This window comes from Globicephala melas, chromosome 15, assembly GCF_963455315.2.
Source record: "Globicephala melas chromosome 15, mGloMel1.2, whole genome shotgun sequence".
In the NCBI taxonomy this organism is placed as follows: Eukaryota; Metazoa; Chordata; class Mammalia; order Artiodactyla; family Delphinidae; genus Globicephala; species Globicephala melas.
Window position 1 is genome coordinate 4,206,668 of NC_083328.1, and position 21,747 is coordinate 4,228,414.

The following is a 21,747-nucleotide window of genomic DNA, read 5'->3' on the forward strand; positions in this document are numbered from 1 at the left end:
GTGCCGTTTTAGTCCGTTCGGGCGACTACAACAGAATACCATAGAGCTGGAGGCTTATAACAACAGAAATGTATCTCTCACAGTTCTGGAGGCTGGAAGTCCAAGGTCAAGGTGCCGGCAGCTTCAGTGTGGTGACAACTTTCTTCCGGGCTCGTAGACAGACTGCTTTCTTGTTGGGTCCTCACAGGGCAGAAGGGGTGAGGGAGCTCTTCCAGGCCTCTTTCATAAGGGCACTAATTCCATTCAGGAGGGCTCCACCTTCATGACCGAATCACTTCTAGAGACCCCACCCCCTAATAACAAACTAATAATGGTGATTAGATTTCAACATGTGAATTTGGGTGGGGACACCTTCAGTCTACAACAGGTACAGTATCTGGACTGATCACTGAATAATACAAGGGATTTTCATAAGTGGAAACAGAGTGTACCGGGGCAAAAAGCAGCATGGGTGAAGGCATGTCTTTGTGAATAGCTTGAACCAGCCACAGTTCATTTCATGTACAACAAACTACATGGATTTTAAGGATGCATCTCTGTGAAGTTCTGCACAAACACCCACGTAACCACCACCCAAGTCAAGATATAGAATGTTTCCAGTACCCAGGCAACCTCCCTGTGCCCTCTGCCAATTCAAACCCTTCCCCCAGTTAACTACTATGATGACATCAACCGCCACAGATGAGTTTGTCATTGGCCTTTATTTCAATGGAAGCATCCAGAAGTGTTCTTTGTGTCTTGCTTCTTACACTCAGTATTACATCTGGGTGGTCCTTATTTTTTTGCCAGTAGCAGTAGTTCATTCTTTTTCATTGCTGTGTAGTATTCCATTGCATGCATATGCCACAAGCTGTTTGTATCTATTCTATGTTCATGAATGTTTGGATTATTTTCCAGTTTTTGTCTATTATAAACAGTGCTGCCATAGACTCCTTACTCACTCCTCTTCAAAAGATTCTGTGTGGCTACGATTCAGAGCAGTGGTTCTCAACCAGGGGTGATCCTGTCCCCAGGGGATGTTTGGCAATGTCTGGTGACATTTTTGATCATCACAACTTGGATGGGGGAGTGGTGTGTGCTACTGGCATCTTCTGGGTGGAGACAAGGTGCAGCTAAGCGCCCTACAATGCACGGGGACAATCCCCCTGCCACCAGAGAGAACTCTCCAGCTCAAAATGTCAATAGAGGAACTTCCTTGTGGTCCAGTGGTTAAGACTTCACCTTCCAGTGCAGGGGGTGTGGGTTCGATCCCTGGTCGGGGAGCTAAGATCCCACATAGCTCATGGCCAAAAACCCAAAAACATAAAACAGAAGCAATATTGTAACAAATTCAATAAAGACTTTTAAAACGGTCCACATCAAAAAAAAAAAAAAAGTCACTAGATGCAGAAGCAGCAGGCTGGAGTCTGATTTTGGAGTCCTTGTCTGCTGCACCCAGGTTGTGTCCAGTAGGCTTCGGGGAGTCACAGATGGTTCTGGAATGTGAGGTTTCCATCTGGGGGTGGTGGAGAGATTTCAGAACAGACTCCACCTGGCATCCAGCATTTGGTGACATCAGCCTGGTGGACGGCGCCTGGTGTCCTGGGGCTGACCACCCGCTGCAGTGCCCCCTGCACGTCCCGGTTCCGCAGCGTGTAGATGGCCGGGTAGAGCGGGGAAGTGAGGTTGATGTAGATGAATGAGACCAGCCTGTCCTCCTCCAGGGAGTGGCTGCTCGGTGGCCTGGCGTACGTGGCCGTGGCGCAGCCGTCGTGGAGCATGCCCAGGCCACTGTGAGATGGGACGCCACCGTGTTGAAGGCCTTGCGGTGGCCCGCAGCCCCAGGAACCCCCCAGGATGACCAGCACCGCCCTGGCGTAGGAGAAAGGATCAGGGCCAGAGGCAGCACCCCCAGCAGCACACAGGCCGCCAGCAGGACGTGCTCCTGCAGGTCCCGGTTCCCGCAGGCCAACACCAACACGGCCGGGAGGTCGCGGAAGACGTGGTTGACTAAGCCCCCATGGCGGAAGGGCAGCTGGAAGATGGCCGTGGTGAGGCCCAAGGCCAGGAGAGAGCCCCCAACGCAGCAGGCGGCGAGAAGGCACCAGCAGAGCCCCACAGTCGTGAGCTGAGGGCGGCAGACAGCCGGGTAGTGGCCCAGGGCCACGGCCGCCAGCAGCAGGCAGCCGGAGCCACAAAGAGGCCCATCTGGGCGGCCCCCAGGCAGCAGGAGGAGGCCGGCCAGCACGCGCGGAGTCAGCACTGGCACGTAGGCCGCCTCCTTGGCAGACAGATCCCCCAGGAAGAAGTATGTGGTGGGTGCAGGGCGGCGTCCACCATGGCCAGCCCCTGGATCAGCAGGCTTCCTGCCAGCGTGGCAAACAGAGTGGCAGGAGGAGGGCAAAGGGCAGCACCCGGGGCCCCAGGGGCTGCCCGGAGAAACCCAGGATTACAAACTCCTGTGGGGCGGTCCAGTTTGACGTGGGCCAGTGGCTCGTGTCGGGGCCTGGGGGAGGATGGACGCACAGCCTGGAGAGGAACGTCAGGGCCTCTGCCTCTCCTTGGCCCGGAGCCCTGCGCCCAGCCTTCCCTGGCCCACCCGTAGCTTCCCCTCCCACCACCCTTCCCAGGGCTTCAGCGCTTTCTCCCCAGTCCAGTATTTTCTACTCCTCATCTCCTGCAGCCCAACATCTTTCAGGGAACTGAGATGTTCGGAGCCACTGTCCACTCTCCCTTCCAGCCTCCTGTGCCCCGTGCATTCCAGGGACCCAGGTGTCTCCGTCACGCCTGTCCACCACCCTGAAGTTCTGGCCAGCCTTCACACCGGCCGCACCAAGGAGCCCGGCCTCCCGGGTTCCAGCCTATAGTGATGACAACGGCGGGGCGGGGGGCTGAACCCCGGAAGAGGGCTGAAGGGGTCCCCATTTCTGCCAGCCAACCCTGAATAGCACTAGCATCTCTGGCTCACAGAGGCCCCGCCTTCTCCCCCTGCACTTGGCACCCCTCGGGGAGATCACAGCTCCCGGCTCTTTGCAGATAGACTCGTGTGCTCCCCTCTTACCTACCCTGGCCTTTGCTTCCTGTCGTATTTATTTGCCATTTCTTCCTCTTGGCTGGATTCAGGACAAACGCACGGTACTCCGGGGCCTGTGCCTCTTGGGCTCAGTTACAGGGGAAAAAATGACCAGGGAAGATGGTCCACCCCCTCCACGTTACGACGAGCAGCCACCTTCCTGAATGATAGCACCCTCTTCCGTGACTTATGCCCTACATCTCTCTCACAACCCACTCCCTTCTCTTAGCTGCATTTCCACCAACACTTCCAATCCAACCAGTCTTGAACTAAATCCGTTCTTTCCACCCCAAACTTCCCCTCCTTCTGTGGGAGGAGCTTGCCTAGTGCCAAAATTGGAAACCAGGAAGGCAGGGCAGGTGAGTTCCCTCTCCTGCTCCTTCAAGTACAACAGGGCACCACGTCCTGCTGGGCACACTTACAGCCTCCAGAGGCTCGTTTCTCCCACGACTCCTGCTTTCTCTTTCCTGAAAGAGCACAGCGGAGCCTACCCGGCCTCCTGCTCCCAGCTGCTTCCGTCCAAACACTTTTTCATACCACCAACGGGAACAGCCCTTCCAAAGGATGGATACCAATTCTTTGCTTAACTCTCCCTTCCTTACCTTTAGGCTTAAGTCCAAAGTCCTCAGCACAGCACGATGCCCAGCTTCACATGCTGCTGGTCCGATCCCCTGGAGTCCCGGGTGTTATCTACCTAAAAAAATGGGAAATTCTGTTCCTCCTCCAAGGCGGAACTTACAAGCCACCCGCATCCCGGGGAAAGACTCCTGTCCCCCAGGCAGGCTTCGTGTCATCCTCTCATTCCACGGTTATTATGGCAACGCCACTGTCGTTCGCAGAACGACTATAAGTGAAGGAGTTACTCACTCCTCATTTCTCCCACATATATGCCTCTTCTCAGTGTCCCTATTATGTCCCTAACCTGGGTTTCTGGCCCTGGAACCTCAGAGGCCCCACCCCTTCACAACAGCCAACTGCCCCAACTTCTGTGGGCTCCTTCCCTAAAATGCTCCTGGCCATTTAAACTCCACATTGCCGTCAGTCTCAGATGGGGTACACGCAGTCAATCATCTTCAGGGTCAATGCCCCCCCAAAAAACATCCTACTGGAATCATGTTCATCTCCCCATCCAGCCACCAAAGGTCAATTGTCCTGCCATCCCCTTAATTCACTCAACAAGAGACACATTCTTCTCTCTCTCCGAACACTCTGATCCTTAAAATGTCACTCCTTCGAAAGCTAATGCAAGCTGAGCTTTCCCAAGGAGCCCTGTCCGGCTGGGGCCAATCACCGTTTCAAGGCACTTACACGCGTAACAACAGAGCGGACATCCATCGACACACGTCAAGCTGCCGGATCAGGCCGGTGCTGATGCGGACATTCCAGCATCCCTCGAGCTGTCCCTTCATAGTTACCCGATGGTTCCTCTCCTCCTGCGCTGAGGCCATCTTATAGAATGTGCACCAACAGCCGCTGAGCCGTGAACCACGAAACCCTTGACCATCCGCTAGCCGGTCACGAGGCAACACTGCCTGTTTCCTTACCTGTAACGTAAGAGAGTTGGGCCAGGTGACCTTGAAAATTTCTTCCAGTTCTGATATTTTAGGATTCTATCAAAAGTTGTGTTTGTGCTTATGCTTTTACTCCCAAGCTAAGCCAGTTCAAAGGATATTTTGATGTTTTAGGAGTCCATAAGGAAGCTGCAAGAGGTCAGTTTAATGTACAATCAGTAAAGGAAACAGATGACGATTTACGGATCCTAGAAGGGCCTCAGGCCAGTGCACATATCAGCACAGCCCTTTCTAGCTACACCCGTGGGTTTGTGTGTCTATTTTCACACGAGTGCGCAGTGCATTTTTGGATGTGTTCTGCCTCATCATTCAATTTTGGGGGGCAGTGCTCAGATAATAGGGATGTTGGGGGGCTGGGTAAGGAGGTTTGGTTTCTGGTCCTGTCTGTGATACTGCCCGAGTCACCTCTTTTCTCTGTGGCTCCCAAGAGCACCCCAAGATACAACGGTCTAGTTCCTCCGTCGTCTTGCAGCCAGGATGGCTCAGGGGCACACACCTGGCTTCTCGTCTCAGCTCTTCCACTGGCCAGCGGAGAGAGCTCGGAGAGAGTTTTTAACCTTTGAGAGCATCGGCAGCCTCCCCGACCCCAGAGGATGGTTTTAATGATGGAGAGAAATAATGTGGGGCAGGTGTCTGGCCCAGCACCCCCTGCTATAGGAGGTGTTACTGAATGAAAAAATACCAAAATATCAAGACATGCTTAGTCCTTTCGCTTGTTTCCTGCTGCCTGTGTATTTGGTACCTTCTGCCCTGGATGGAGAGTCACCTGGAGAGATCGAGTAAGCAGTGGAGCGAGGAGAGCCCATGTGTGGACCAGCGCAGCGGCACTTGCCACACGTCAGCAGCACCTCTCCTGTCTGCTCTGATTCCAAGACCCTGAATGCCGGCAAGCTGGCGCCTGTGCCTCGATTCCCCAGCCCCTCGCCCCGGCTCTCCCACCACCGGCCCCTGGAAAGTGGTCCAGAGACGCTGTCTCTGCCTCTCGCTCTTCACCGGCACTGCCCCATAGGCCTCCACACCATTCCCTCTACACACCGATGGGAGCCAAGGAACCGCATCGAAACCACCACCACTGCGGGGCCGCTATCACTGCTATTTGTCAAGTCCTCACAAGTGGCAGGCGTGTCCCCAGTGCTCTGCCTGCACAGTATTATTTAATTTTTGTGATCCCACTATGGAGTTGTACGCATCATCATCACGTTCATTTACAGGTGAGGAAGCCAAGACTTGGAGAGACTGACCCGCGGAAGGCATCACCCAGCATCCTCCTGAATCAGGGTTTGTCCCCAGATCTGGCTGGTTCCAAAGTCTGTGCTCTTAAGTGAGGGAGCCCGCTCTTCTCTGGGTCTCTCTCACCTGTCGGTCCCCCCTCACCCCAAAATGAGGGGAAACAGAAAGGGACTGAAGAGAGAGGAGGCAGCAGACTCAGAGGCAAAGAGGCAGGAACAGAATGAGATGCACGACCAGAAACGGGAAGGGCTGCACCTGCTGAGGTGGCAGATGGGTTGGCGGTGAAGACACCTGTTGCTCGGCAGTGTCCCCAGCCCAGGTGGTTCACCAGGCTCTGGGATGACAGAGAGACAGAAAGAAAGAGAGGGAAAGATGGAGAGAGACAGAGATAGACACAGACACACACACACAGAGAAACAGAGGGAGGGATGGTGAGAGACAGAGACAAAGAGAGACAGAGAATCTCCTACATCCCCCGAAACTTCTGGACCTCAGACTCCCTCCTCCCAGGTTTCCTCTCTACTGCAAACGGGGATTTGAGTTGGTGAATTCTAGCATGAGCTCTGCACTCAGCCCCCGCTACCCACACCCACAAGGTGCCATCTTCTATGGCGTCCCAGGAGAAAGGAGACCAGAATGTGGAGATTCATTTAGAGGAGACATCCAGACCCCCAATGCCAGCTGAATTCAATCCTCAGCTCCTCGGTTGGCTGGGTGCATTTACCCACCCTCCAATCCTGGAGGGAACAGAGTCTTAGCAATGACTCCTGAGAAGGGAGAGATCCAGTCTGGGTGGAGGAGAAGGTGGCTTGAATTCTGGTTGGAAGAAGTGCAAGTTCCAACCATCACAACATGGACCCAGCTTACCTTTCGGGCCTCACCCTCACCTTACTGGCAAGCCGCAGAGCAACCTGCATGTGCCCCGGTCACTCCTTTCTCCCTGACCTCACGCACCCTTCTCCATGTCGGAATGTCCTTTCCCCACCTGGAAGTCTACTCATTCTTCAAGGCAGAGATCAAACACCAGCTTCTCTGTGAATAAAAATAATAAAGTAGCAGTGTAGACCGGAGAAGCGTAGTCTGTGGAAGCCCACGGACTCCACCACCTCATTCCCCCTCTTCTCCCATCACCTTCCAGCTTCTGTTCCCAGGGACTCTCAGTAAGAAAAGGGTCACTTAATAGGTTTCCCAGGGCCCACTTAAGGGTCGGGCGGGATCCAAGGCCCCACGGCCTCATTAGTAATCTTCTCCCCACACTGTGGTACCTAAGGAACTTGATGGTCTCAGAAGGCTGGGGGCTGGAGGGGAACTTGGGACCCTGAACTGGGATATCCTGGGAGATTCTGAAACTTCTGGGCAACGGGGATAGGAAGCCACTGCTCTCAAGTGATAAAGAGACGGTCTGCAGCAAGAGCTGGGGGTAAACTTCAACCCGGGGGGAATGAACAGCACAAAGCAGGTTGGGAGACAGCTCCCTGGAGAGAAGAGAGGAAAGTTCCTGCTCTCTCCACGTTTCCCCAAAGTTTGAACCAAGGGGTGGCCAGGAGACTGAAGATCTCAGGAAGGACTGACTGGTGTAGTTGGTGGGGGTAAACATCCTCATCCTCACATCACCATCACCACCATCATCATCACATGTTCAGCATCAAAAGTGCTAGACAGGGCTTCCCTGGTGGCGCAGTGGTTGAGAGTCCGCCTGCCGATGCAGGGGACACGGGTTCGTGCCCCGGTCCGGGAAGATCCCGCATGCCGCAGAGCGGCTGGGCCCGTGAGCCATGGCTGCTGAGCCTGCGCGTCCGGAGCCTGTGCTCCGCAACGGGAGAGGCCACAACAGTGAGAGGCTCGCATACCGCAAAAAAAAAAAAAAAAAAAAATGGTAGAGTTGAGTGAATTTTTACAAAGTGATAAAATAGAACATTACCAGAATTCCAAGAACCCTCCTCATTCCCCTTCCTACCACTGCCCTCCCTCTTCCCTAAAGGAAAACAGTATTCTGTTTTTTAGCACGTTATATTAGTTTTGCTTGTCTTTGAACTCTAAAGTACATATTCTTTTTTGTCTGACATCAAAGAAAAACTTAAAGACAAATAGTTAACTATCTGCATGCTGTTTACTTGTACACAATGGAGACCAAAACCATGGGTTGACTTCTAAGTAACTAAAAAAAACCTACTAAAATTTTAATAAAAGAGAGAAAAAGGGGAATTCCCTAGTGGTCCAGTGGTTAGGACTCTGAGCTTCCACCACTGGGGGCCTGGGTTTGATCCTTGGTCAGGAAACTAAGATCCTGCAAGCCAGATGGCATGGCCTGAAAAAAAAATAGAGAGAGAAAGGAAAGAATAAATGCTACAGACAGTCTTGGAACAGTGATTCTTGTTTGCACTTTTGTGTTTCAGGTACACTGATTAGCTGTAAATTAGCAAGGAAGTCAGAACAATCTGTCTTTAGCTGATTGATGAGTGGTATCAGAGAAAACAATTTCAGTGGTTTGTAGATTCACCAGAAAACTTGAGAGTTTAGCTGTGGAGAATAAGGACAAGCTATCTTTCTGTAACACCTTACCTGCAATAGAAAATTACCTGGTATGCAAAGATGCAGGAAAATGTGATCCATAATGAGGTGAAAAATCAATCAGAACCAATCCAGAAACAACACAGATGATAGATTTAGTAGACAAGGACGTTACAACAGTTATTGTAACTGTATTCCATATGTTCATGAAGCTAGAGAAAACATAGGACATGTTTAGGAGGAACATGGCATATATAAAAAAAGATGAAAAATGAAACTTGTATAGGAGAAAACAACCATGTCCTAGTAACAAGTACAATGGATGGGATTAACAGATTAGACAATGCAGAAGAGACTCGTGAACTTGAAGATACTGCCATAGAAACTATCCAAAATGAAAAGAAAAAGAAAAGAACTAAATAAATTTTGAAATGTAATAAAAATTAAATCCACAGATCCAAGAAGCTCAACAAACCCCAAGCACAAGAAATATGAAGAAAACAATGAAACAGCTTTAAATCAGTGACAAAAAAAAATATAAAAATATCTAAATGAAAAGATACATGATACACAGAGTCATAAACATAGGAGTGACAGCCAACTTCTTGTCATAAACAATGCAAGGCTGAAGACAGTGGAGCAACATCTTTAAAGCACACACACAAAAATCTGTACCCAGTGAAAATACCTTTCAAAAAAGATGACAAATTTTAAAAAATTTATGGATGCAAAAAAGCTGAAAGAATTCATTACCTGCAGTAAATCTTCTAAGATGTGTTGCAATTGATGTTGGCAAAAATATTTGTAGAGCAGAAAAAGGCTTAGCCTGACAAATGTACAAAGCTTGTGAAAATATAAGTCAAACCCAGAGCCAATAACTACTCAACAGTGAAAAGCTGAAAGCCTTCCCGCTAAATTCTGGAACAATACAAGGATATCTTCTCTTACCACTTCTATTCAACATTGTATTGGAAGTCTTAGACACAACAATCAGAAAAGAAAAAGAAATAAAAGGTATCCGAGCTTGAAGGGAAGAGGTAAAATTGCCATTTTATGAAGATGACATGATACTCTATATAGAAAACCCTAAAGACTCCACACAAAAACTATTAGAACCAATAAATGAATTCACAAGGTAGCAGGATACAAGATTATTACACAGAAATCTGTTGCATTTCTTGATACTAACAATGAGATCTCAGAAAGAGAAAGTAAAAAACAATCCCATTTAAGATTGCATCAAAGAACACCTAGGAATAAACTTGACCAAGGAGGTAAAAGATTTATATGCTGAGAACTATAAAACATTAATAAAGGAAATTAAAGATGATTCAAACAAATGGAAAGATATCTCTTGGATTGAAAGAATTAATATTAATTAATTCTTGTTAAATGGCCATACTACTGAAAGCAACCTACAGATTTAATGCAATCGCTATCAAAATACCCATTACATTTTTCACAGAACTAGAACAAATATTCCTAAAATTTATATGGAACCACAAAAGACTCAGAATTTCCAAAGCAACCTTGAGGAAAAAGAACAAAGCTGGAGGCATAACCCTCCCAGACTTCAGACAGTACTACAAGACTACAGTAATCAAAACAGCATGGTATTGACATAAAACAGACATATAGATCAATGGAACAGACTAGAGAGCCCAGAAATGAACCCACACATCTATGGTCAATTAATCTTCAACAAAAGAGGCAAGAATATACAATAGAGGAAAGACACTCTCCTCAGCAAGTGGTATTGGGAAAGCTGAACAGCCTCATGTAAATCAATGAAGTCGGAATACTCCCTCACACCATATACAAAAATGAACTCAAAATGGTTTAAAGACCTAAAAATAAGACATGACATGATAAAACTCCTAGAGGAGAACATAGGCAAAACAGTCTCTGACATAAATCGTAGCAAGTCTCCCAAGACAAAAGAAACAAAAACAAAAATCAACAAATGGGACACAATCAAACTTAAAAGCTTTTGCACAGTAAAGGACATCATAAACAAAATGAAAAGACAACCCATGGACTGGGAGAAAATATCTGCAAAAGATACAACCATCAAGAAGTTACTTTCCGGGCTTCCCTGGTGGCGCAGTGGTTGAGAGTCCGCCTGCCGATGCAGGGGACACGGGTTCGTGCCCCGGTCTGGGAAGATCCCACATGCGTCGGAGCGGCTACGCCCATGAGCTATGGCCGCTGAGCCTGCGCGTCTGGAGCTTGTGCTCCGCAATGGGAATGGCCACAACGGTGAGAGGCCCGTGTACCAGAAAAAAAAAAAAAGTTACTTTCCAAAATATACTGACAGCTCATACAACTCAATATCAAAAACAAGCAAACAAATAATCTAATTAAAGTCTACGGTTATTAATTGCATTATTTATCAGCAGGTACTTTTTGAAAAATATTTCAACCTATCATATGTTATAAAACAGTAGTGTCAACTGTGAACTTCATTGGCTCTTCTGAACTTCATGTTCTTTGAAAATATTCTAACCTGTAGTTGCTCCTTGCTATTCATAGAGGCTAATTCCTCAATCATTTCAAACTTGGCACTGACTTTTCAAACAAATCAATGAACTGAGCAATATTAGCAACAACTGTCAACTCATCAAAAGACAAGGAAAATCACTCAAAATCACTTGTCTTGTTTTAAAATTGACTATTGATGTTGCTATCAATGTCCTCAATTTTTCAAAGACCAAAAAAACTAAAAGTTTTAGAACGTGTTTATTTTCTCTGTACATATTTTTTCAGCTGCCTCTATTAGGATTTAATTCACTCACCATTAGTAAGTGGTTTTCTTTGCCTGGCGAATAAATCGGCCACTCAGAAACTTAGTTTAGCTGCAGCCTCATTTTAACTTTTTATTTTTGTGAAGAAATTCTGGTGTTAAGTTATTCTCTTTAAAACTTTCTAATTTTTCTTACTTATGCTTCCTGTGAATTGGGAACACTGCAATGAGTGTTTAGTCCAGTAAGGTCGATGATATTGTATTTAGCATAGCCATGGTGTCACTACATAATAAACACAATACTTTGACACCTAAATCAATAACAAAATAATCTTTGCTCCACTAAGTCTTAAAAGTATTTAAAATATACTTTTCTTGTTTTACAGACTGGATCTATATCACAGGAGCCACTGGGATATAGTAAGCATGACCACATCCCCGGAGCCACCAGCGATATAGGAAACAGGACTACGTCCCTGGAGCCGCTTGGGAAATAGGAAACACGACTATATCCTGAGCTGTTTTTTTAAAAAATGTTGCAGTACAGTGATACATATGGCACTCAAAATGCTATTGAGTTATACAGATGTTTTTTGATGGGGTTACTCCTGATAAACCCATCCTAAATTTAAATTATTGCAAGTCGAAAATGTGTTTAATACACCCAACCTACTGAACATCATAGCTTAGTCTAGCCTACCTTAAACGGGCTCAGAACACTTACATTAGCCTACAGTTGGGCAAAATCATCTAACACAAAGCCTCTTTTATAATAAAGTGCTGAATATCTCATGTAATTGATTGAATACTATTCTGAAAGTGAAAAACAGAAGGGTTGTATGTGTCCAGAATGGTTGTAAGTGTATATTGGTTGCTTACCGTCATGACTGCAATTGTGTGGCTGACTGGAGCTGTGGCTCGTCACCACTGCCCAGTCTCATGCTATGTGTTGCTACACAGGGAAAAGAACAAAATTCAAAATTCTGCTGAACGTGTATTGATTTCACACCATCGTAAAATCAGAAAATTGTAAGTCAAACCATAGTACGTCAGGGACCATTTGTAACTTACAAATAACATCTTAATTTAGGGACTTCCCTGGTGGTGCAGCAGTTAAGAATCTGCCTGCCAACGCAGGGGACACAGGTTTGATCCCTAGTCCGAGAAGATCCCACATGCCACGGAGCAACTAAGCCCGTGCACCACAACTACTGAGCCTGCGCTCTAGAGCCCGCGAGCCACAACTACTGAGCCCGAGTGCCACAACTATTGAAGCCTGTGCACCTAGAGCCTGCACTCCGCCATAAAGAGAAGCCACCGCAGTGAGAAGCCTGAGCACCGCAACAGAGTAGTCCCCACTCGCTCCAACTAGAGAAAGCCCGTGCACAGCAAGAGACCCAACACAGCCAAAATTAAATAAATAAATTAAAAAAAATCTTAATTTAAAACAGTCTAGCTTGAATTACTACCAACCTAATTCGACAGTACACAAAAACACTCCTACAATACACCTGCCCCTCCTTTGTGCTATTTTTGTCATACAAATTACATCTTATGAGCCCATCAACACAGGTTTTGTAATTTCCTTATTTGAACATATTTTTAATGGCTTAAACTCTTTGTCTAGAAAATCCAACATCTGGGCTTTCTCGGGACCAGTTTCCATGAACTGCTTTTTTAATTTTCTGTGTATGAGCCACACTTTTCTGTTTCTTTGCATGTCTCCCCGCCCCCGCTCTTTTTTCATAAAACTGAACATTTTAAATAATATACACCTCTAGTAATCAGATTCCCTTTTCCCTCCTCAGTTTGTTTTTGTCCTTTGTTGTTGTGCTGTTTGTTATTTGCTGATTTTCTTTGACTAATTCTATAAAATCTGTATTCCCATTTTCTTTAAAAAAACCAAAAAACAAAAACCTCCAAACTGTTGGGCTTCCCTGGTGGCGCAGTGGTTGAGAGTCCGTCTGCCGATGCAGGGGACACGGGTTCGTGCCCTGGTCCGGGAAGCTCCCACATGCCGCGGAGCGGCTGGGCCCGTGAGCCATGGCCGCTGAGCCTGCGCGTCCCGAGCCTGTGCTCCGCAACGGGAGAGGCCACAACGGTGAGAGGCCCGCGTACTGCCAAAAAAAAAAAAAAAAAAAAAAAGACTCCAAACTGTTGTGCCACATGGCATGTAGGATCTTAGTTCCCTGACCAGGGATTGAACCCATACTCCCTGCCTTGGAAGCTCAGAGTTCTAACCACTGGACTGCCAGGGAAGTCTCTAAAGTCTATTCTTTTTGTGTGAAGTCTCTGCTCAGTTATTTTAGCTTTCAGTTAATGATGGGACAGAGGTTTCCTTACATGCCTTAAACCAATAAGTCTCCCAGGCTTTACCAAGGGGGCCCTGTGTGTTAGGACCACCTTCAATGCCCCAGCAGTCCACAGCTCTGCCTTAGCCGGCATTCCCTATTTGCTCAGCAGCTCAAGGCCAGCCAGATGTGAGCGATTAAAGCTGTCTAAGGATTTTCTTGGGCATATGCACAGTCCTATGCATGGGCATGATCTTCTAGATCCCTGGGAAAATACATCAGATCCTTTCAAAGCCCCACACAGGCTTCTCATTCCCGAAATTGTCCTTGTAAGTTTCGTGGCCAGCCTCTTGTTTGCCCTAACTGATATCACCTCAGATAGCTATAATGTTAATCAATGGCCACTGATTGTTTCTGACAAATGCCCAGGGGATAGACCTTTACTCTCAGAGTGAGCTCTTAATCAGGGCAAATAAAGACAATTCCTGTGAATGGAGCCTTCCAGGGCTTCGCCATACAGGTCAAATACTGACAATGTTCTAGGGACGAGGCTTTTCGGGAGCTTCAAACCCATTTGGTCCCCTCTGGTGGCAACCAGGCTGCTGGTTTTCACAGCTACTGTGTTTCTGTGGCCATCAGTTTTCAAGGCCGCCACAAAGCTGGGGAGAGGGGGATGGAAATAGTGCAAGTTAAAGTGCCCCAAAGTTCACTGTTCTCATAGATATTCAGCCATTTTCTTGAAAAAAAAAAACTCCAAATTGTTGCAAGCCTTTGGCTAAATTCCAAAGTTCTGGAAAACTATTGATAGATTTTGACAATTTTTGCCAAAGTTTTTGTTGCTTTTATAAAAGATTTTCAGAGATCCTTATTTTTCCATTCTGTAAGTGCTCATTCCCTCAAATTCATCCTTGATTCAATAAGTCAAAAAAATTAAAATATTTTGCTTTTGCAAAAATATTGGCAAAAATTTTTTTAAGTTTCTAAATCTGGAGTGGGCCAGTGGAGTTTCTCACACACAGCTGGTGGGGCTGTAACTTTCTGGAATGAAATGTGGTACTTGTCCCTACAAACTGGCCTCTCAAATTTCACGTTTGCCTGGTGGAGCCCTTTGAGTCAGAGACTTTATTAGATTAGAGAGGGCGCACAGTCCTCCCAGCCCGGAGGACAGAGCAAGGGCTTTTGCCAAATGGGTCAAGGTGGAGAGATGCTGGGAAAACGCAACTCCACACTTTGCCGCCAGAGGGTGGGGCTCTGCGCTATTCATGGGGTGGGGGGTGGCGGATTGGAGGCACCTCCTCCAGGGGTCCTCAGGAAGCCCCCAAGGAAGGCTCTGGAAATTTATTAATAGGGTTCATTACTCAACGCCCCCTGCTCCCCCAAACCAGAGACACATCGTGCCCTGTATGCCCACAAGAGCCAAATCACAAAACACCTTTGGCCAGTAGTTTGGCCCTGTGATCAGAAGATGCCGACTCATCTATGATAACATCTATAAAAGCTGGTTAGCACACCCCTTCTTCACATGCCCAGGCTCCACGCTCCTATCAAACATAGCAGCCCGGGACTTCCCTGGTGCCGCAGTGGTTAAGAATCAGCCTGCCAATGCAGGGGACACGGGTTTGAGCCCCGGTCCGGGAAGATCCCACATGCGGCGGAGCAACTAAGCCCGCGCGCCACAACTACTGAGCCTGCGCTCTAGAGCCCATGAGCCACAACTACTGAAGCCCGTGAGCCTAGAGCCCGTGCTCCGCAACAAGAGAAGCCACCGCAACGAGAGGCCCGTGCACCGCAATGAAGAGTAGCCCCCACTCAACACAACTAGAGAAAGCCTGCATGCAGCAACAAAGACCCAACACAGCCATAAATAAATAATAATAAAAAAAACTTTATGAAACAAACATAGCAGCCCAAGGGAATAGGGAGCCCCCTCTTGTGGGAGATGCTACTCCTGTTCCCATTTTTCAGATGGGGAAATGGAGACCCCGCATTTGAGAAGGGAGCAGTCACATCTCAGCAGAGACTATGTTGGGGGAGGACGCGAGCCAGGTGTCTGTGCCTGCACTGTCCTCCATTTCACACCCATCCTCCAACACCGGACCTTACCCTGCTTCTCGAGTCAGGGCTGGGTGGGGTCAGCCTGCTTTACTCCTGAACTGTGAATGTTCTCCAGCTGGAGGGGCCTCCTTGGGCTCCCAATTCTCCCCCACGCTTCCCAGAGGGACACCGCCACTATCCTCAGCCCCAAGCCCAGTCCATCCTTTCCAGGGGCTCTAGAATTCTCTCCAGGGCAGACTGACCTGGGGGTGACACAGGGGTCTCCTGGACACAGGTCCTGAGTCTGGAACTCTCACCTCCATCTCCGTCTGTCTTAGGGCTGGTCCATGGCATCAGTGAGAAGAGGGTCCACTCCTTTTGAAACTGAGGGCAGTCATCAGATCCATTAAGCTATAACTTGCTTAATAAATAATGAACTGTACTGACGTCAGCATCAAGCTTGCTTTAACTGTTGCTACAAAAAACTTGCATGTCCTCCCAAGTGGCCTAAACAATAAGATGTTTGCCCAAGTTGTTTTTCAGGCACTTGAAGTCGGCAGTGTCTATCTCGAGCTTGAGCCGGTTAAAACTGGTTGAGACTACTAACCCCCCCCCACGTGGGCATGCGCGAGCAGCTGATGTGTGGCCTTCTGACGTCAGAGGGTGGAGAACTCCACCCTCAGAATGTGCTGGAGCCGCCCTTCTCCTTCCATGAAGAAACCTATAGCTTAGCTTAACCTGCGCAGAATTACAGTTGCCTCACAGTTTTCTTATCTCCAATCACCTTTCCCCAGGTGACTCCCCACGTGGCAGCTTTATTCCGTAAATATCCTGAGCCCCTCCCCTTCAGGGAGGCGGGTTGAGGTTTGTTCTCCTGTTCTCACCTGGTGGCCTCCTGAATAAACGTTTTCTTTGCTGTGCACCTCACTCCTCACTGTTTGACTTGCCGTGCGTTGGGCAAACAAAGCACTCTCCCCAAGACCCTTAACTCAGCTCCTGCTTTCCCCAGACTCAAGGGAGCTAGGCTGGGACCCTCTGCTGCAGGGCTGGCACCTGGACAAAGGTCTCCTCAAGCAACAGAATATAAAGAAACTAAAAGGGACTAAAAATAACTGCAGGCATGCGCAAACGGGGCAAATTAGGAACAATGAGATACAAAAAGGCCACAAACCAACTGCCACTTCTGAGGCGCCTGGAGCAAAAGCAGGGCATGTTCCCTGCACCACCAAGGGGGTGGGCAGACCCCCTAAGCCGCCGCCTCCCCGGCAGACCCACCGATCCTCCCCCACCCTCACCCCATTTCAGGAGGCAGCCCACCCTCCTTGGAGAGCACGCAAGGGCACAGGTTACTTGTTTTCACTCCCTCGTGCTGCAGCGCGAATCCCAAGAAAGCTTTGCCGAAATTCCTCTTCCGGCTTCTTAAAAATTTCTGTTCCCTCAGCCCGAGGGAACCTGAGCTCAGAACCCCTGGTCGGGACCCAAGCGCTCAGAGCCGGGGATCCAGACCTCAATCCCTCAAACCTTTCTGAGGAAGACGAACAAGGCCCCGGGCAGCGGCAGCCCAGAGGCCCCAACACCAGGGGGCCCACAGCCCAGCACTCACAGCCTGGGACGAGGAGGAGGAGGAGACCAGAATGGGGAGCCCGGCTAAAACCTCTGCTCCCCAGCCTTGGTAGCCCTGGGGACAAAGGTCAGCCTCCGGAACCCAGAGGCCATCCTTCAAACCACATCAAACGTCCCTGGTCTTCAGCCGGTCCCTCCCTTATCACCTCCCTGAGACCCTTGCTCCCTTCACAGCAGTAATTGTTTTCCATCAAAGTGTTGTCTGTCTCCTCATTAGACTGGTAGCCCACAGGGCGCTCATGACTGGGGGTGTCCCCAGGTCCACGCACACAGCGGCCCCAGCCGGGGCGCAACAGTTCCGGGAGGAAAGAACGCGAGTTGGCGGTGCAGTTCCGAGCGCTGCCGCCAGAGGGAAGGGCTGCCCGCACGTTCCCCGGGGACGCGGCGCTCCCACTGCAGCCGGCTTCCCCGCGTGGGCCGGTTTGTCCACGGAGAATCCTGCGCTCTGCTGCCGGGCGCGACGGGCGAGGGTGCTCTCCGCTCAGGAGCCGAGCCGTGGAAGGGGGCGGTCGTGGTCTCACTGTTGGGCGTGCGGCTTTCCCGTGAAGGCCCTGTCTTCACTCGAGTCCTTCACCTGTGCCACCACCTTCAAGCGCAGAGCCGCTTTCTCTTCCATCTCAGGCTGGGGCGAGTGTCCGTGCAGGGTTTGGGGGGGTCCTGATGTCTCACTGCTCTCCACTCAGTTTATCCAGCCCTCCTGTTAACAGCCTCACTCCTCATCCCCCGCCACTAGGTCCCTGGGTCCCCCAACCCCTGAGCCCTCTCCTCTGCTCTGCTGCAGGAACTTACGCTCCCGTCCTGTTCGCTCGGCTCAGGCAATGCCCATCAGCACATCCTTGCTCTTCTATCATGGTGTGGACCTCTCTCTTCTGCTTTCAACTCTCTCCCCAGCCCCCACCCCGCCCCCGGCCGAAGGGAGAGGCACGTGGGATCCCTGTTCCCCGACCAGGGACCAAACCTGCGCCCCTTGCAGTGGAAGCATGGAGTCAACCACTGGACCACCAGAGAAGTTCCTGCTTTCAACTCTTTTTATGTTCCCTTTATCCTTGGGGTTTAAGCCTCTTTAAAAAATAATAAATTCCGTGTTGCAGGTTTTCAGGCCGAGTGGAGATAAGTCTGTCACAGGCTGGTTGGTAGGTTTGGGGGAAGGTTAGATGCTGCATCCTGCAGATTCTGCGTGCAAATGATTGTAGTTTTAGCACCATTCTCTGGAGGTGGTGGGATGAAGTAAAAAGAGCAAAGATACCCAAGCTGACACATACACTTACTTATGCAGGAAGTGAATAGAACAGCAGATGTGGGGGCTTGTGAGAGGGCAGGTCACACTGCTCTCCTCCCATCCGAAGTTTGTAATTCACTGAGAGACACAAACAGAAGTCAGACACACAGACGTGAAAATATCAGCTTTATTAAGAATAACTCTGAATTGGAGGAATGATCTAGATCTGGGGCCATGTGGGTTGCCCAATACTTTGCACCTGCCAGCCACAGGTGAACTGGAAAGCCACAGGTGTCTTCTGTGAAGGAAAGAAGGACCTAAGGACAGGTTACCCCAGAGAGACCGGGTGGGGTCTGCTCAGCGTACTCAGCGCCTCCTCCAAACTCACAAATACTGTGAGTCCAGGTGAGCAGGGGGCGAAGAGGGTGGAGAGACCTTCTGTACTTCCTCAGAGGCGTGAAAATCCCTTTCTGGAAACACGAGGAGAGACAAATGTTGCCAATGGCATAAGATTTTTCCAGATCCCAATTTATATCCCAGCGGTGAGACCCATTTTCGGAAATAAAACAATAGAACAGGGGCTTCCCTGGTGGTGCAGTGGTTGAGAGTCCGCCTGCCGATGCAGGGGACACGGGTTCGTGCCCCGGTCCGGGAAGATCCCACATGCCGCGGAGCGGCTGGGCCCGTGAGCCATGGCCGCTGGGCCTGCGCGTCCGGAGCCTGTGCTCCGCAACGGGAGAGGCCACAACAGTGAGAGGCCCGCGTACCGCAAAAAGAAAACAAAACCCGAAACAATAGAACGCTTGGCATGTCCTCCTCAGATAATTGGGCATCAGGCATGCCAAATATGGTCAATGGAAATTATGGATAGCATATAGTACCACCTTAGCGAAAAAAGGCATAGATAGCCAAAGCCACAACTACACTGAAGAGCTGCAGGCCACTGACCTGAAAGTCATTGATTGTGTGCAACAGTGAGCTCAGGGGGAAGAGGGAGTTGTCTTTTCTGAGAAGCAGAAGGTACACATCACAGTGGTGTCTTTAGGTCAGCCAGAGTAGGATTATTTACACTGTTAAAATTGGCACACACTACCCAGTCGGGGTTCCGTTCACTCAGAGAGCCAGCTGTTGACACTCAACATCATACCACTGCCTCGCTGCCCCTCAGCTTTACCAGCCTCGGGTACCACCTCCCCCCACAGGAAGCAGTTTCCCCACTCCTGACCAAACCCCAAACCTGCTTCCCCTTCCTCTTTTTCTAAAAAATTAATTAATTAATTAATTTACTTTTGGCTGCTTTGGGTCTTCGTTGCTGCGCGCGGGCTTTCTCCAGTTGCGGCGAGCGGGGGCTACTCTTCATTGCAGTGCATGGGCTTCTCATTGCGGTGGCTTCTCTTGTTGCGGAGCACGGGCTCTAGGCACGTGGGCTTCAGTAGTTGTGGCACACGGGCTGAGTAGTTATGGCACACAGGCTCAGTAGTTGTGGTGAACAGGCTTAGTTGCTCCGCGGCATGTGGGATCTTCCCGGACCAGGGCTCGAACCCGTGTCCTCTGCATTGGCAGGCGGATTCTTAACCACTGTGCCACCAGGGAAGTCCCTCCCCTTCCCCTTGAGAGCACACACACACACACACACCCCCCAAGCAGGTTCTAGAACTCATCATCCAGGAAGAAGGGATTGCAAATCAGTCATCCATCAGCAGTCGACAGTAGTACCTGCTTCTCCCTCTGGAGGGACACCCGTGGCCTGGCCTCTGTGGGGAGTGGCTTGTGGATTCCTTCCCCCAGGCTCCACGCTGGATGAGGTCCTCAGGGCTGGTGCCTCCAACCACAAATGAAGCTTCTGAGGTGCACTTGTCAGCAAATCTGAGTCTTGCAGCAGATTAAAGCCAGACTAGAAGAAAAGAGTATCTGTCGTGGATCTGCCTCTTCCTTACCCGTGCAAAATTAATATTTCATCTGAATCTCGTTTCTCCCTGAATTAAACATGACGCCTAACTCAACGGACTCAGCCCTGAATTCTACACCATGTGACGTTCTGTCTTCAGTTGCTGGATCCTACTCTGTTGTATACTCACCAGAACAGCTCTGTGCCCGGCAACCTGGGGCTGAGGTTTCCTATGTGATTAAGCCATTGTTCTCACAATTATCTGCCTTAGACAGTGATTGATTTGGCTAATATCTCGTTTAAGATCTTTTCATCTATGTTCATGAAACATACTGAAAATTGTTCCTTTCTCAAAATTTAGTTCTTGGGGTTTTTTGCAACAAGGCTATTCTGGCTTCCAAACACAGGTTTCCTATTCTCTGGAATGTGTATAAAATTGCCATTAATATTTTACTAGTGATCAGAAGGATTTACTAATGAGGTCATCTGAGCCTTTCGATTTCTTGGTGGGAAAATTTTAAACTACAGATGAAATTTGTAAATTTTTACAAATTTAAAACTTTTTTAAACTTACAGTTTCAGTAAGTTGTATTTTCCAGAAAGCTGTGCATTTTATCAAATGTATTGGCACAGAATTTTCATATCTTCTTCTTGACTCTGGAATGATGTCTCACTTTATTCCTTTCCTGACGGGCTGAGGCGAGGACAGAGACAGGCGCTGCGGGCAGTGGAGTAGCACAAAGTCCAGGCACAGAGGATGGACCAGCCGCTGGACCCCCTCGTCTGTCTGGAGATTTGGGGCACATGCCCCAAAGATATAAAGGTTCCCAATACCAGGACCTGCGGTTACTCGCTGGGCATTCTGCTGGCAGAAGGAGCTGCAATTTGATTGGATGGTTCTGTCAGCCTGGGGTCCCAGAGACAACCTGAGTCACGCTGTGTTTTGAAGACGGGGGCAGGGCAACCATCACACCTTCTGGAGGCTTCCCTGCACCATTTGGGCCCCATTTCTTGCTGCCCAATATCTTTGTTAGGCATGCTCACTCCAGGCCCCTGGTGCACCCACACCCCCACCAGCTGCACCCCTACCCTCGTGATCCAGTTTATAATTACCAGTCACGCCCACTCATCTTGCCTTTTTATGCCAGCCCGGCTGTCTGCATGTCCTCCCTCTCTGGCCTCCAGCTCTGCCCCCTGCCCCTTTTCTTGATGCCCATACACCCATCCTGCCCCACCACCTGAAGACAGATGTCACGGTGGGCCATCTCCTCTGGCTTGGATGGAGTAGGGACCTCTCCAGACAACGGTTGGGACCCTCAGAGCCGCAGCACAGCTGGACATGCCTGTGCTGCCGTAGGGCCCAGACGGCCCCACGGCCTGCGCCCAACATCGGACCCCAGAACACAGAACAGAACTGACGAGGAATCTGTCATTTCTTTAACCTCAAAACTTAATTTTAGCAAGTGTCCTCCTTCGTGATGACCCACTGTGCATCAGAACCACACTGACCCCACGTTGTCAGCTCCATCTCGGGCCCGCAGTCCCCCCCCGCCCCCCGTCCCTGGCCTGAGCTTTAGCCCACTCA

At 49.4% G+C, this 21,747-nt stretch overlaps 2 long non-coding RNA genes across 2 annotated transcripts; both read right to left on the bottom strand.

The window, feature by feature from the left end:
- Positions 1–2,602: 2,602 nt before the first annotated feature.
- LOC132593455 (uncharacterized) lies at positions 2,603–16,035 on the bottom strand. The gene is made up of 4 exons (XR_009558989.1): positions 15,696–16,035; positions 6,741–6,885; positions 4,361–4,596; positions 2,603–3,746 (listed from the first exon to the last, which is right to left on the bottom strand). It is a non-coding gene; the product is annotated as an uncharacterized lncRNA (long non-coding RNA).
- Positions 16,036–18,447: 2,412 nt separating this feature from the next.
- LOC132593467 (uncharacterized) lies at positions 18,448–21,727 on the bottom strand. Its single transcript, XR_009559015.1, has 2 exons — positions 19,991–21,727; positions 18,448–18,744 (listed from the first exon to the last, which is right to left on the bottom strand). It is a non-coding gene; the product is annotated as an uncharacterized lncRNA (long non-coding RNA).
- Positions 21,728–21,747: the final 20 nt, after the last annotated feature.